Source organism: Hylobates moloch, unplaced genomic scaffold, assembly GCF_009828535.3.
Source record: "Hylobates moloch isolate HMO894 unplaced genomic scaffold, HMol_V3 SCAFFOLD_1, whole genome shotgun sequence".
In the NCBI taxonomy this organism is placed as follows: Eukaryota; Metazoa; Chordata; class Mammalia; order Primates; family Hylobatidae; genus Hylobates; species Hylobates moloch.
Genome location: NW_026652276.1, coordinates 139,839,442 through 139,852,992, shown reverse-complemented (window position 1 = coordinate 139,852,992; position 13,551 = coordinate 139,839,442). Strand labels below are relative to the sequence as shown.

At 41.5% G+C, this 13,551-nt stretch overlaps 1 protein-coding gene across 22 annotated transcripts in view; it reads right to left on the bottom strand.

The window, feature by feature from the left end:
• The window catches only part of CPVL (carboxypeptidase vitellogenic like), a 267,444-nt gene that overhangs the window by 196,893 nt on the left and 57,000 nt on the right, over window positions 1–13,551 (bottom strand). For 2 of the 22 annotated variants that reach the window (XM_032758486.2, XM_058446184.1), the window contains exon 1: window positions 6,630–6,645. The exons of the other annotated variants lie outside the window; for them this stretch is intronic. The gene's annotated coding sequence lies outside the window, so the exon portion shown is untranslated. Of the gene's footprint in view, window positions 1–6,629; window positions 6,646–13,551 lie in introns of those variants that run through there. 22 annotated transcript variants of the gene reach the window in all.

Below are 13,551 nucleotides of genomic sequence, written 5' to 3'. Positions count from 1 at the left end.
GTGATCCACCCGCCTCGGCCTCCCAAAGTGCTGGGATTACAGGCATGAGTCACTGCCCCTGGCCTACTCTCCCACCTTTATTCCAGATATATTCAAATATTCTGACTCTTACTGTCTCAATAGATAATAACAGCCTGTAATAGTCCTAAATCCCTTTTATGGATTATTAAAGGATGGAGTAAAGAAATAAACAAATGAATAAAAAGAAACATTGATAAGTAAATCTGTCTAGAGAAGTCTGGTTTTCAGAAACAACTCTGTAATAATCCAGGTCCTGCCATGACTCATCGAGGTCCTTGGTAAGACAGTAACTTCTCCGGGTCCCACCTGTTGTGCTCGAGCCAGCGCAAGAGAGCTGATGGTTAAATTTTCAGGAATGCTGAGAGTCAGTTGATCAACAGAGGCACCGTTAAGAATTAAACTGTTATTGAAGAAGTTACATTTTAAACAAGTTCAAAGTACTCAAAACTTATCATTTCCTAATGATTTTACGACATTTTACTATTATCTGTGATCTAGAGTTATGTTTTTTGTATCTGTGTGGTAGACAGATTACACATATGATGGTTTGTTTCTGGGCATCTTTTTCCAACTATGTGTTCAGTAATCTTGTTGGTAGCTTGAAATCAACTATGGTAGGAGTATTTATACCACAGTAACCAGCAAACACCAGAAATCAGGCCTTCTTTTTCTCAGACAGCCAATTGTTATACATTTACCTGCACACACTGGGCTCATCTTCATTATTGGTAAAATGAGCTAGATGCCATTTTCCATTAGCTCACACTCAAATTCCAATCGACCTGACCAGCAGAAGAGACAAAAAGGGAAAATCCTGGCCAGTTCTCCCCCACCTGATCAACCAGTAACATAATCAGATTTGCAAGACCTCAAGAAAAGAAACCTGAAAATGCCACTGGAGGTGTGTGTTTTGCCAAGGAAAAAAGAATCAAAAACAAAACCTGCAGGATGAGGACAAAGAAACAAGGAGCAGTTATTTAAATCAGCCTTATATTCTCCCCTTCACTCGTTTCCACTTCCCCACTTTACATTATTGATTCCTCCAATCAAAGGATACATATCTTTCATATAATAACCATTGTAGCTGCAATTAAAATAGTTATTGCCCGGCACATTGGCTCATGCCTGTAATCCTGGCACTTTGGGAGGCCAAGGCGGGAGGATCCCTTGAGCCCAGGAGTTTATTTATTTATTAAGGGACAGAGTCTCACTATGCTGACATCCTGGACAACACTCTTTCCCCAGGGAGGACACAGTCATGGCATGCAAGGTAAAGGGCAACCTTTTGCTGAAGTGGCACTGAGACATGCCTATCTCCTTTTCATATGTTCCTCTCTGGCATCAGACGGTGGTGTCTAATCTCTCTAACGAATTAGTCATCCCTATCTCTGCCACCATATCCTTGGATGTGCAGGAAAAGGAAACTAGAGGTGTGTGGCAGGGAGAGAATGAGACAAATCAGGAAGAGGAGAAAATAATATAATCTGACACCACAGTCTGGAGATTTACCTTGAAATCCCACTCCAACCAGAAGGGAAATTTAAGTGGGCATGGGGTGGAAAGTAAAATGTAAACATTATCCCAAAATGTTTTTCAACAGTTTTGAAATAGAAGGGTCATGCCTGTGACTAAAGGCACCATCATGATAATGATACCAGTTAATAGCTACCAATTACTGAATGCTTACTATGTACAAAAAACTGTGCTGATTGCTTTATATTTTTTATTTCTAACCAGGTAGGTAAGGGTTAGAAACAACTTTACCTTGTCATCTCATTTTATAGACGAGATACTGATCCTCAGAGAATTTAAGTGATTTGCTCAGGTTCACAGTTAGTAACTGGAAAAGCAAGGAACTGAGGTGTCGGGGCTCACAACATGATACCCCAAAATAATGGCTCCTTGGCAGAGTGAGTATTTTAAACAGTAGGAAATTGAAAAAACAGCAGAAGCAGGCAGGCTGCTCCCTGACCTTTTCCCACCTTTTTCTCCTGAGAGCTGGCCATGAAAGAATTCTCTGACCTACTTCCCCTGAAAGTAGGTCATAAGACCCTCATTCCAGAGGGGTCCTGCCCTATACCCAGAGGGAAAGAATGTCACACCGAGGCTGAAAAGAATCTGAACAAATAGGCCTTGCTGAGTTCCCCAGTTTATTACTATTAGATCACACTCTTTTGTCCTCCAATTACGCTTCTGCACAACTGTCCCTAAACACACATGGTTTTCCCTGGGTCCTTGGGGCTTCATTTTCTGAAGGTTTCTGTGTCACTGAAAACTTAAATACATCTTTTATACTTTTCTCATTTAATCTGTTTTTTTTTTCCTTTTTATTTGTTATAGGGGTCTCAGCCATGAGCCTTGTGATGGATGAGGAAAAGATATTCTTTTTCTCCCCTTACAGCTTCTGGCAGCCACCATGGGGTGGCTGCGATACCCCACTAGTTCCAGAACCTGCAGATGAGATCCTGGGACAACTAATAAAAAAAAACAACAAAAGGTTAAGAGTTTTTGTTTGTTTGTTTGTTTTTTAACCAAGATCAGCTCTCTCGGATCTCTTCTTCTAGGTAGGAATTTCCTCTCCAAATTCAGATTAGCAGAAGAAAATCATTTGTTTGGATTGTGACTCTTATGTAAATCTGATTTGGGGATACCCATTAGTTATTGATCCTTTCCCTCCCTGGGACAGCTATCTCATTCCTGTTTCTCTCTTTTTGTTTCCTGAGAGCTTCGCTTCATGAGTGATGACAAAACTCTCTCTGGGCCAAGCATGATGGCTTATGCCTGTAATCCCAGCACTTTGGGAGGCCAAGGCAGGCAGATCACTTGAGGTCAAGAGTTTAAGATCAGCCTGGCCAACATGGTGAAACCCTGTCTCTATTAAAAATACAAAAATTAGCCAGACATGGTGGCATATGCCTGTAATCCCAGCTACTCGTGAGGTTGAGGCAGGGGAATCGCTTGAATCCAGGAGGTGGAGGTTGCATGAGCTGAGATTGCACCACTGCACTCTAGCCTGGGCAACAGAGTAAGATTCTGTCTCAAAAAAAAAAAAAAAGTAAAAAAAGAAAAAAATTTCTCTGCTCTCTGCCAGATGGCGTGCAAGTGTTTCAGCTAACAATGTGTGGGAAACACATCTTTGGGTAGATGATAGGAGAATGAGAGGGAGCCAGCCTTTAAGAAACAGTACAAAAGCCCTGCAGTGCAAACAAGGTGCTTACTGTGGGTTGGTGGGCACAGTCAATAGGGGAGGGAGTGGTACACAATGAGGCTAGAGAGATAGACAAAGCAGAGCTCCGAGAGTCTTATCTTCCTTCATCTGTGTTAGCATTTTATTCTAATGATAATGGGAGACCACTGGAGAGTTTAGAGCAAGGGAGGAATATCATCTGATTTACACTGTGACATGATTGCTCTGGTTGCTATCTAACAAGCAGGCTTAAGGAGAATCAGGATGGAACCAGGATACCTAATAAGAGGCCATTGTTATAACCCAGGAGATATGACAAAGGCTGGGTCAAGGAGTAGCAGGGGAGGTAATGAGAAATGGTCAGCTACATTGTGAAGGCAGATCTACGAATATTTGCTCATAGACCAGACATAATGGCTGAGGGAAAGAAAAGAAGTACAAGGATGGCACCTGTTTTCTGCCCAGAGTAACTGCATGGATTGTTATGTGCTGAGTTGAAGATATTTTGAAGTTCTATCTCCTAGTACCTCAGAATATGACCTTATTTGAAAATAGGGTCTTTGCAGACATAGTAAGGTTGATGCAAAAGTAATTGTGGTTTTTGCCATTACTTTTTTTTTTTTTTTTTGAGACGAGTCTCACTCGGTCACCAGGGTGGAGTGCAGTGGCGCGATCGCAGCTCATGCAACCTCTGCCTCCCAGGTTCAAGCAATTCCCCTGCTTCAGCCTCCCAAGTAGCTGGGACTACAGGTGTGTGCTACCACTCCCCAGCTAATTTTTTGCATTTTAGTAGAGGTGGGGTTTCACCATATTGGCCAGGATGGTCGTGATCTCCTGACCTCGTGATCTGCCCACCTCGGCCTCCCAAAGTGCTGGGATTACAGGCGTGAGCCATACTACTTTTAATTAAAAGTAACTTTACACCAACCTAATAATTAGCTACAACGAGATTATACTGGAGTTGGATTAGGGCAGGGCTTTCATCCAATATAACTCGTGTCCTTATAATAAGTGGAGGGAACTACAGAGGAGAATGCCATGTGACGAAGAGGCAGACACTAAGTAATGTAGCAAGGAGCCCAGGATTGCTGGTAAACACCAACAGCTAGAAGAGGCAGGGAAGATCGTAGCCTACAAGTTTCAGGAGGAGCATGGTCCTGCTGACACATTAATTTTGGACTCTAGCATTCAGAACTGTGAGATGATAAATTTCTGTTAAGTTACCCAGATGGTGGTGTTTTGTTACAGCATCCCTAGGAAACTAATACATGAAGAGTGGGGCCATGATTGGAGATCGGGAAGACTATGGAAGGAGTTGGGATGGAGGTTGTGAAGGCACAAAACCCCAAGAGTTCTACTTTAAGTTGCCTGGTAGGCATCCAGTGAAAATTCTGACTGGCCAACACTAAGCTGGAAAAGGGAAGCAAAATGTATTTCTTACATCAAATATATCTGGCATTATGCAAGCCAGGATTTCCCACAGGGACCTTTATGGAATACCAATTCTGTAACATATTAACAGATTTTTTAAGGAAAAACATTTGGGAAAGTCTGGGTTAAATACAATTAAATGGGCTCCCTTGCTACAGAACATCTCATAGCCATTCACTAACAGACAGCACACCTTTTCTTGACTGTGACACTATTCTTAGACAAGCCCTAAGGCCAGAGCTTTATATAAGACATATCCATATGAGTAAACTCAGTCCCAGGTTAAATAATTTTCTCATGCCCCCTCAGCTATTGAGTAGCAAAGCTGGAATTTGAAGCCATATCTAGATGATGTCAAAGTCCATGTATTTTCCATATACTACTATATAAATGACAGAATATAACAAAATCTGCCTCATTGCAACTGTTGATAGAAACAGAATTCTGAATAAACTGGATTGTTTTGTCCATTTGCAGGATTTATAGGTACTGAAATTGCAAGTGATTGAAAGGCATATTTATCTGTAAAGAAATGAAAATTACAGGTCCACAGATTGCTTCATAATGGATTCCTAGCGTACTTCTTTCAGTTTTCAAAAATTACTTTTTGGGGGTAAGTGAAGCTCTCTACTCTTTAGGACATTAAAATCTCATGGCAAAGTCAGTGTCTTCCACTAAGGAATTTTTGTTAGTTTTGCTCAAGTCAGTGTAGCTCTGTTCTGCTTAGAATTGCCTCCTTTTGAATGGTGTGAACCTGGGAGGCGGAGCTTGCAGTGAGCCGAGATCCTGTCACTGCACTCCAGCCTGGGTGACATAGCGAGACTCTGTCTCAAAAAATAAAAATAAAAATAAATTAAAAGATAAAAATTGCCTCCTTTTTATTGCCTACTATAATTAGAATTTTCAAATAAAAACATTAGGATACACAGGGTGGCAAATACAAGGCTAAGACTGGGAACAATGAACGAGAACATTTTATATGAGGATAATCCTAGTAAATTTGGCAATGTCATCAGTTTAACTGCCACTCCCTGAAGTGATAAGAGACTTCTCCCTGATTCTAAAAGAGCAACTACTATTTGTAGCAGTAACCACTCTATAGGACTCACTTCCACGATTCTAGTACATTTCTCAGCTCTTTTCCATATGTTGTCTCATTCAAGCTTCACCTCCACTCTTTGTTTTTGTTTTGTTTTGTTTTTTTTTGAGACACGGTCTCACTCTGTCGCCCACAATCTTGGCTCACAGCAATTTCTGCCTCCTGGGGCATAAATGATCCTCCCACCTCATCCTCCAGAGTAGCTGGGACCACAGGTGCATGCCACCACACCCAGCTAATTTTTGTACTTTTTGTAGAGATGGAATTTTGCCATATTGGCCAGGCTGGTCTCAAGCTCCTGGGCTCAAGCGATTCGCCTGCCTTGGCTTCCCAAAGTGCTGGAATTACAAGCATGAGCCACTGCACCTTGACCCACCTCTACTCTTGAAAGGAGTTCATGCAGCACTTCAATAGAGGCCCATGCTGACTGGGCCACTTTGCAAGTGATAATACTCCAGGCAGCAGCTGAGCTGGAACGGACTCCAAGTTGACTGGACCATCCACTCATTCACTGAATAAATATATCCTTAGCTCATACAATGAATAAAACAGACAGCATCTGCCTTCACGAACTGAGGAAGAGAGATAGGCGAGAGCTTTTAAGAGAATCAAAGTAGGATAAATGGAATAGAGAGAAAAGGGGTCAAGCCGTGGCACTATCTGAGATAGGTGGTCAGGGAAGGACCCCCTGAGTAGGTGACATCTGAGCAGATCTGAGGGCATGAGGCAGTGTCTAGGAAGAAGAGAGTTCCTGGCGGGAGAACAGTGACTGCAAATGCCATTAACAGGAAATAATGCAGATGGAAGCCCATGGTGGGGGCCAGTGAGCGATGGTCGGAGTGGTTCGAAGGGGGATCAGGTATAGGCTCGTGTTGGGTGTTGAAAGCCAACCTGTATTTTAGGGCACTGCTTCTTCCCAGCTCTGGATATCTCTACCAATGTCCAGGAAGTCCAATGGTGTAACACCGCTGGCCCCTTGCTGCTGCCTTCTTCCCTCCGTAGGGGTAGGGTGTCAAGCAGAAAGGTTCACCTTAAGAGCACATTTGGATAAACTGGTCATGTTGGGCTCACCTCACTCCCCATCCCCACACGAAGCGGTGCTTTTCTCTCTCCACCCTGTGTGAATCTGAGGATTGCTGGGCAAGTCTGCTCAACTCGGGCATCAGTCATAGGAAACCCATTTGCCCAAAAGGAAAAGTGCCATTCCAACCCAGCCTCCCTCGCTAATCAAGCTGATGTTTCGCTGTCCTCCTGCCTTGCTCTTCTGTCTTATTTCTCAATTTTTTCGGAACTCAGGAAAGAAAGACAAAGTGCTGTGTTTTGGGCTCCCTCAGAGACCTCAAAAATGGAATTTAGGTTTTATTCTAGTGTAACCCCTACACTCCACTGTCTCTATTATCCTGCAAAATCTCATCATACATACGATTGAAGAAAGACATGGTTAATAGTATCAGCTTCATCAGTCATACCCAGAATTTAAAGCCCCATACAGTCTTGCTTGCTCACACCAACCCTGAAAAGAGAAAGTGGAGGAAGAGAAATGACCTCTCAGATCAAACCAGCCAAAACGTCTTCACACAGCTAATCTAAGGGCAACAAAGTCACTGCATGCATTCCCTCATTGGGTCTTTGAAAATCCACTGCGTATAGTATCCAAGGTGGAGACAACAGAAAAAGCCCACAGGCTGGTTCATCTGCTGCATAAGCCACTGAACACCCTTTATTTTGCTTCTGTCAGCAGTTTCTGAAAGCAAAAAAAATAAAATAAAACCTTGTTTTCATTCTTAATGTATTCTGATTTCCATGCATATCATCTTGCTAAAATCATTAATAATCTCCATATTTCTAAATTCAAAAGAAAAATCTGTCTTTATTTACTTTTCTGACATGCTGACATTGCCCCTTTGGTAAATTTATCAATGCCTTGCCTTCTGTAATTTGTGTTTTCAAAGATCTTCTAAAATTCTTCTAGGAGTCTATCCTTGGTCCACAGCTTATCAAACTTCCACACACTAAAGAGTGGTCTCATCACTTTAACCAGCACTTTCTGTGGACACCACTCAAAATGAGAGTGCCTCTCAAAAGCTTCTGCCTCATCTATCCAACTGCCTGCCTAACATTTTTACCTGATGCCCCATGGGTATATGAAACTCAACATGTCAAAATGGTATTTAATCCTGCAGAAATGTGGTGAATCAGAAACATTTGTTTATTTCTGTACCCTCATGAAACCTCTCTAAAATGAGAGTAAAGATATTTTTTAAAGTTATAAATCCCAATACCCAAGAAAATAGGAGAGACAATAGTAAATGGGGCAGATCAAATTTTTGTTGTTAGATGGAAAGTGAACAGATAGTTTGCAGAGAATGAAGGCAGAATATAAATGAGAAACAAGCTAATTCAAACCATACAACTACAGAAAGGGTCAAAAATGGTAAGTACTGGATACTATAGAAGGCAAAAGCAAAGTATGGGGCTGAAAATGGAGGAACTGGCATGAGTCTATAACAGTATTTAGATCCTCAAGTCCCTCTCCAATCTAAAAAAGAGGTGAGAGCCTTATTCTGTAGAAAATTCATTATTTGGACATTTTCAGTAGAGACACTCTAGACTTGGGAATATAAGAAACAGTGAAAGTTGGGGAAGAGATACCCTACTGAAAACTCAGAAAGTCTACACACTGACAGAACCCAGCCCCTTAAACACTCAGCAGTAAGAATGTTGGCAGTAAGGACTCTATACCTTCATTCTTCAGCCTCTGCAGGAGACTGAAGGATTCTTCTTTGCAACAACCGCATTCTCTTAGAGAAAGAACCTACACATAATGACATGTAGGATCCTCTAATGAAGCGTGTTGAATCTGCCAATCAACTGCAGGGAGCCAGTGAATTGCTGACAAATCCCTTCAATACAGTGTCCAACCAGCAATTTAGTTTCTCACACTTAATATGTAAATAGACTTCAAGGAACCATTGGGTATTTGAGCAAAGCCTCCAACTTGGTAGAAAATCCAAAAGAAACTGCACAAAAATAAAAATTCACAAGAAATAGCAATGTATGAAGCAGAATAACTCTCCAAAAACCAAAATGTCTTTAAGGAGATAAGAGAAGATATTGCATCCATTAAACAACAGAATAAAACACAAGAACATGCTTCTGAAAATTAAAAACACAATCTTAAGAAATCTTAAGAATTTGATAAAACGACAGTGCAATTAAGTTATGGAAATCTCACAGAAAATATAATTGAAAGATAATAGAACTTTAAAAAACAGGAAGAAAAAAGATAAGGAAATCATAAGATTGGTTCCAGAAAACCAATATCTGACTAATGGGAGTTCCAGAAAAAGATGGCAGATAAAATTCAGGGGAGATCAGGTAGCTCATGCCTGTAATCCCAGAACTTTGGGAGACCAAGGCAGAAGGATAGCTTGAGCCCAGGAGTTCGAGACCAGCCTGGGCAACATAATGAAATTTCATTTCTACAAAAAGAGTTTAAAAAATTAGCCAGACATGGTGGCACACACCTGTGATCCCAGCTACTTAGGGAGCTGAAGTAGGAGGATCACTTGGGCCCCAGGAGGTCAAGGCTCCAGAGAGCCATGATCGCACCACTGCACTCCGGCCTAGATGACAGAGAGAGACCTTGACTCAAAAAAAAAAAAAAAATCAGGGTAAGAAATTATCAAAGAAATACCGCAAAAATATCTGCAGAGGTATAGATATGATTTTTCAGATTTAAAGGAATCATCAAGTTCCTGGATCAAGAAATGAAAAGATGAAGAACACATTTCAGAAATAAAGTGACTATTAGAAACTTTCCAGAGAAGGAGAGAGAAAGAGAATGGTATCACATAAAAAGAATCAAGAGCCAAAATTGTATTAGATTTTTTTTTTTTTTGAGACGGAGTCTTGCTCTGTTGCCCAGGCTGGAGTGCAGTGGCGTGATCTTGGCTCACTGCAACCTCCACCTCCCAGGTTCAAGCTATTCTCCTGCCTCGGCCTCCTGAGTAGCTGGGATTACAGGTGCACGCCACCACGTCTAACTAATTTTTTTGTATTTTTAGTAGAGACGGGGTCTCACCATGTTGGTCAGGCTGGTCTCGAACTCCTGACCTCGTGATCCACCCACCTCAGCCTCCCAAAGTGCTCAGATTAGAGGCGTGAGCCACCATGCCCAGCCTATATCAATCATGAGAATAAATAAATATTCAGAAATACATGTTATTTATTTATTTATTTTTATTTATTTAGTTTTAGAGATAGGTCTCACTCTGTCACCCAGGCTGCAGTGGCAGTACAATGCTGCAATCACAGCTCACTTCAGCTTCTAGCTTGTGGGCTCAAGTGATCCTCCCGCCTTAGCCTCCCAGAGTGCTGCTATTACAGATGTGAGCTACTACACCCAGCTATATTTTGATTTTGATTTTTAATTTTTTTTCACCTCATATACAGCTTGGGAACCAGCCAGTTTTTGTTTTTTTCTAATGTTTCTCATATACCACTTCTCAGAAAGCTACTGGCAAATGTGGTCCACCAAAGCAAGGATGTAAACCAAGAAAGAGGAAGACATGGGAGCCCACTAACAGGGGAACTAGGACTGAAGAGGGGATGTGAAATCACAGAATAACAGTTATATTTAAAGAGACACCAGTGCATATTGGAGCAGTAAGATGGAGGGGGGTCCACATGAGATGTCCTCAGGGAAGAAATATATCTATAACTGACTACTGCATGAGCTTTTGCAAAAAGTCATATCAATAAAGATATTACAGTCCTGTCAGCAAGTTTGGACAGAAATTATAAGAGTGATAGAGAAAACAGAACAATCCAAAGAGGCAATTTTTAAGTTGACAAAGAAAATAAAACTGTACAAGACATGGAGTGCAATTATAATATACTACTTGGCTCAGCAGTGAGCATATTTACATAATAAGGTAAATATTAGATATTGATTTAGCAAAAGAGAAAATTATATCACCATTTGGACAGGCTGGAGGGTAGGAAAGTCAGGAGGTAAGGTATGTAAAAGTGGTAAATTCTCACCTCGTTGAATAAGTCAATAGAAAATACCTCAAATAAACAGTGTAACCCTAAAACCAATAAATCAAGAAGCAGATTAGGCAGATTACTCGGAAATTTGGAATTAAAGGCTAGAACAAACAGGTAAAAGTACCAGAGGAGGTCTCAGAGATAAGAGAAGGATGGGGAGGGGTGGAGAAGAAGACTAAAATTTTTTATCATGAGAATTATAACGTTACTTTTATTATACTGACAAAAATCAAAAGTAGTTAAGAAGAACTCAAACACTAAACTTATTATCTCCTTCCCTAAACTTGTCCTTACTTCCCTATTTTTCATCTTGGTTGGAAATACTCCCATCAACTCAAGTACTAAAGCCAGAAATCCAAGATGTATTCTTGATTTATCCATTTTTCTCTGGCCCTGCATTCCCATAGCCAATCAATCACCAACTGAATCTCCTAGATGTTTTTCAAATTCACCTTCACCTCTCTAAATCTACTCTCATGGCCTAATCCAGTTCTTTATTGTCACTTGCCTGGACTACTGCAAACCTCCAAACTAGTTTCCAACCTTGACTTTAACTCCTAATTAAATGAATCCCTCTATACTTCCCTCATGTGCTGCTGTCTCTCCTACTGAGGTGGCATCACTGTCTGGGGTAAATACCTGGGGTTTGCCATCTCATGCCAAGATTAAGGACATGGACACACACAAGGAGTGAGTTTAGGAGAGGAGGTTTAGTAGGCAAAAGAAAGAGAAAGGAGAACAGCTCTCTCTCTTGCAAGAGAGAGGGGCATCTGAATGGGAAATCTGGCCCTCCGTGGAGTGCATCAGATTTTATAGACAGGCTTGAGGAGGTGGTGTCTGATTTATATAGACACAGATTGGCCCACAGATTGGCTGGACCAGGTGTGACATTTACATAGCATGCAGGGAAGCTGGCCACCTCACCCTAACCTTATTATGCAAATGGGTTTTACACGTGGCCAGCATTACTGTCTGCTCTCTACTGCACCCGTGGTTGGAAAGGAAAAGGGAAGATGGAGCTGCCATTTTGAACATGCCTAGCCCAGGCAGTCTTTTCCTATTGACACAACTGCCGGCATTCACCTGTGCAAGCTTCCAGCTTACTTGTCTATGTGTGTAGCTCAATTTTATAGGCAGGCTGCTCTTTGTTAGAAAAGAAAATGATTTGGGGTCTGCTTTTCATTAAAAGGAAAACCTTACCGAGGACTCCTGTACTCTCACTATCTGCCTAAATAATTTCTTCTTAACGCCTATATCACTATTTTGGGAGGTCATGGAATTTATAGCATTTAAAAATTTGTTATGCAGCAATAGATAACCAATACAGAGGCAGGAGAAAAGCATAAGTAGGAAGTGGAGAAATAGGATGGAATCTAGAGAAGTCAGTAGAGAGCTGATCAGGGAGAGTTTTCTAGATATGCTAAGAATCTTTATCTTTATCCTCTAGTGACTAGGAACTACTGAAGGGCTTGACAATTTGAAAAGAGTACTACGGACATCAGTGTAAGGATGGACTTAAGCCAGAAAGACAGAAGGCAGGAAGGCCAGTTAATATGTTTCACAATAATCTAGAATAAAGATGATGGGAGTTTGAACTAGGGCAGGAAACTAGTAATAATAGCGTGGAGAGGGCAGACTTAAAAATAATTAGAAGGTTGACTGGGAGCAGTGGCTCATGCCTGTGATCCCAGCACTTTGGGAGGCCAAGGTGGGTAGATCACCTGAGGTCAGAAGTTCCAGACCAGCCTGGCCAACATGACAAAACCCTGTCTCTACAAAAAATACAAAAATTAGCCAGGCTTGGTGGTACGTGCCTGTAATCCCAGCTATTCAGGAGGCTGAGGCAGGAGGATCACTTGAACGCTGGAGGTGGAGGTTGCAGTGAGCCAAGACCACGCCGCTGCACTCCAGCCTGGGTAAAAGAGCGAGACTCCGTCTCCAAATAATAATAACAATAATAATAATAATTAGAAAGGAAAATTGGAAGAAACTTGTGATTATATATTAGAGTTGAAATAGAACAAAGAATCTAGGATGATCCCAGATGTGACTTAGATGGCCAGGTGGGTGTTCTGTTGCTCCCAACACAACATTAACAATGTTTCTATATACCCAAGGCCACTCTGCAGCTGCAATATGATGGACAGTCCTTTTTTCCAAGCAACTTCTGTATTCTTACCAATGATAGCACTTTGTCCCTCCCATCTCCTGAACAGAGACTGCTGAGAGTCTAAGTTCGTGAGCTGCCATGGGCACTTGGCAGCAGCTAATCCAGCGGGTATCTCTTCCCTGATCCCTCCTTTGACTCATTCAGCACAAGGCCAAATCTTTCAGAGGCCTCTTCACACTTCTCCCAATCCTTGGGTATGTGTCCTCCTTTGCTGCACATAATGCTAACAAACCTAACTTTGTGTCATTACACACGTATTTCTCATATTCTCTGCTAAGTGGGTTTCAACTTTCATCCCACTTGAAAGGTATACTGAGAAAAGGTAGAAGGAGACTAAAAAATAGAGAGAAAAGAGACAATAAAGCCAGACCATAGAGGATGACTGCGGGCTCTCTATAGTACATTATATTCTAAGACGAGCAGGAAAGGCTCTGCCACAATTCCTGAATGTACAAGGTCAAAAGTTCCAGCCTTCACTTTGCCGACAGGTATATCCTTAGGCAAGCCAATTCACTTCTCCCCTTGGACTTCAGTTCCTTCATTTGTAAATTCTGGGGATTAGATGGACAATATAATTCCTAAAATCCCTTT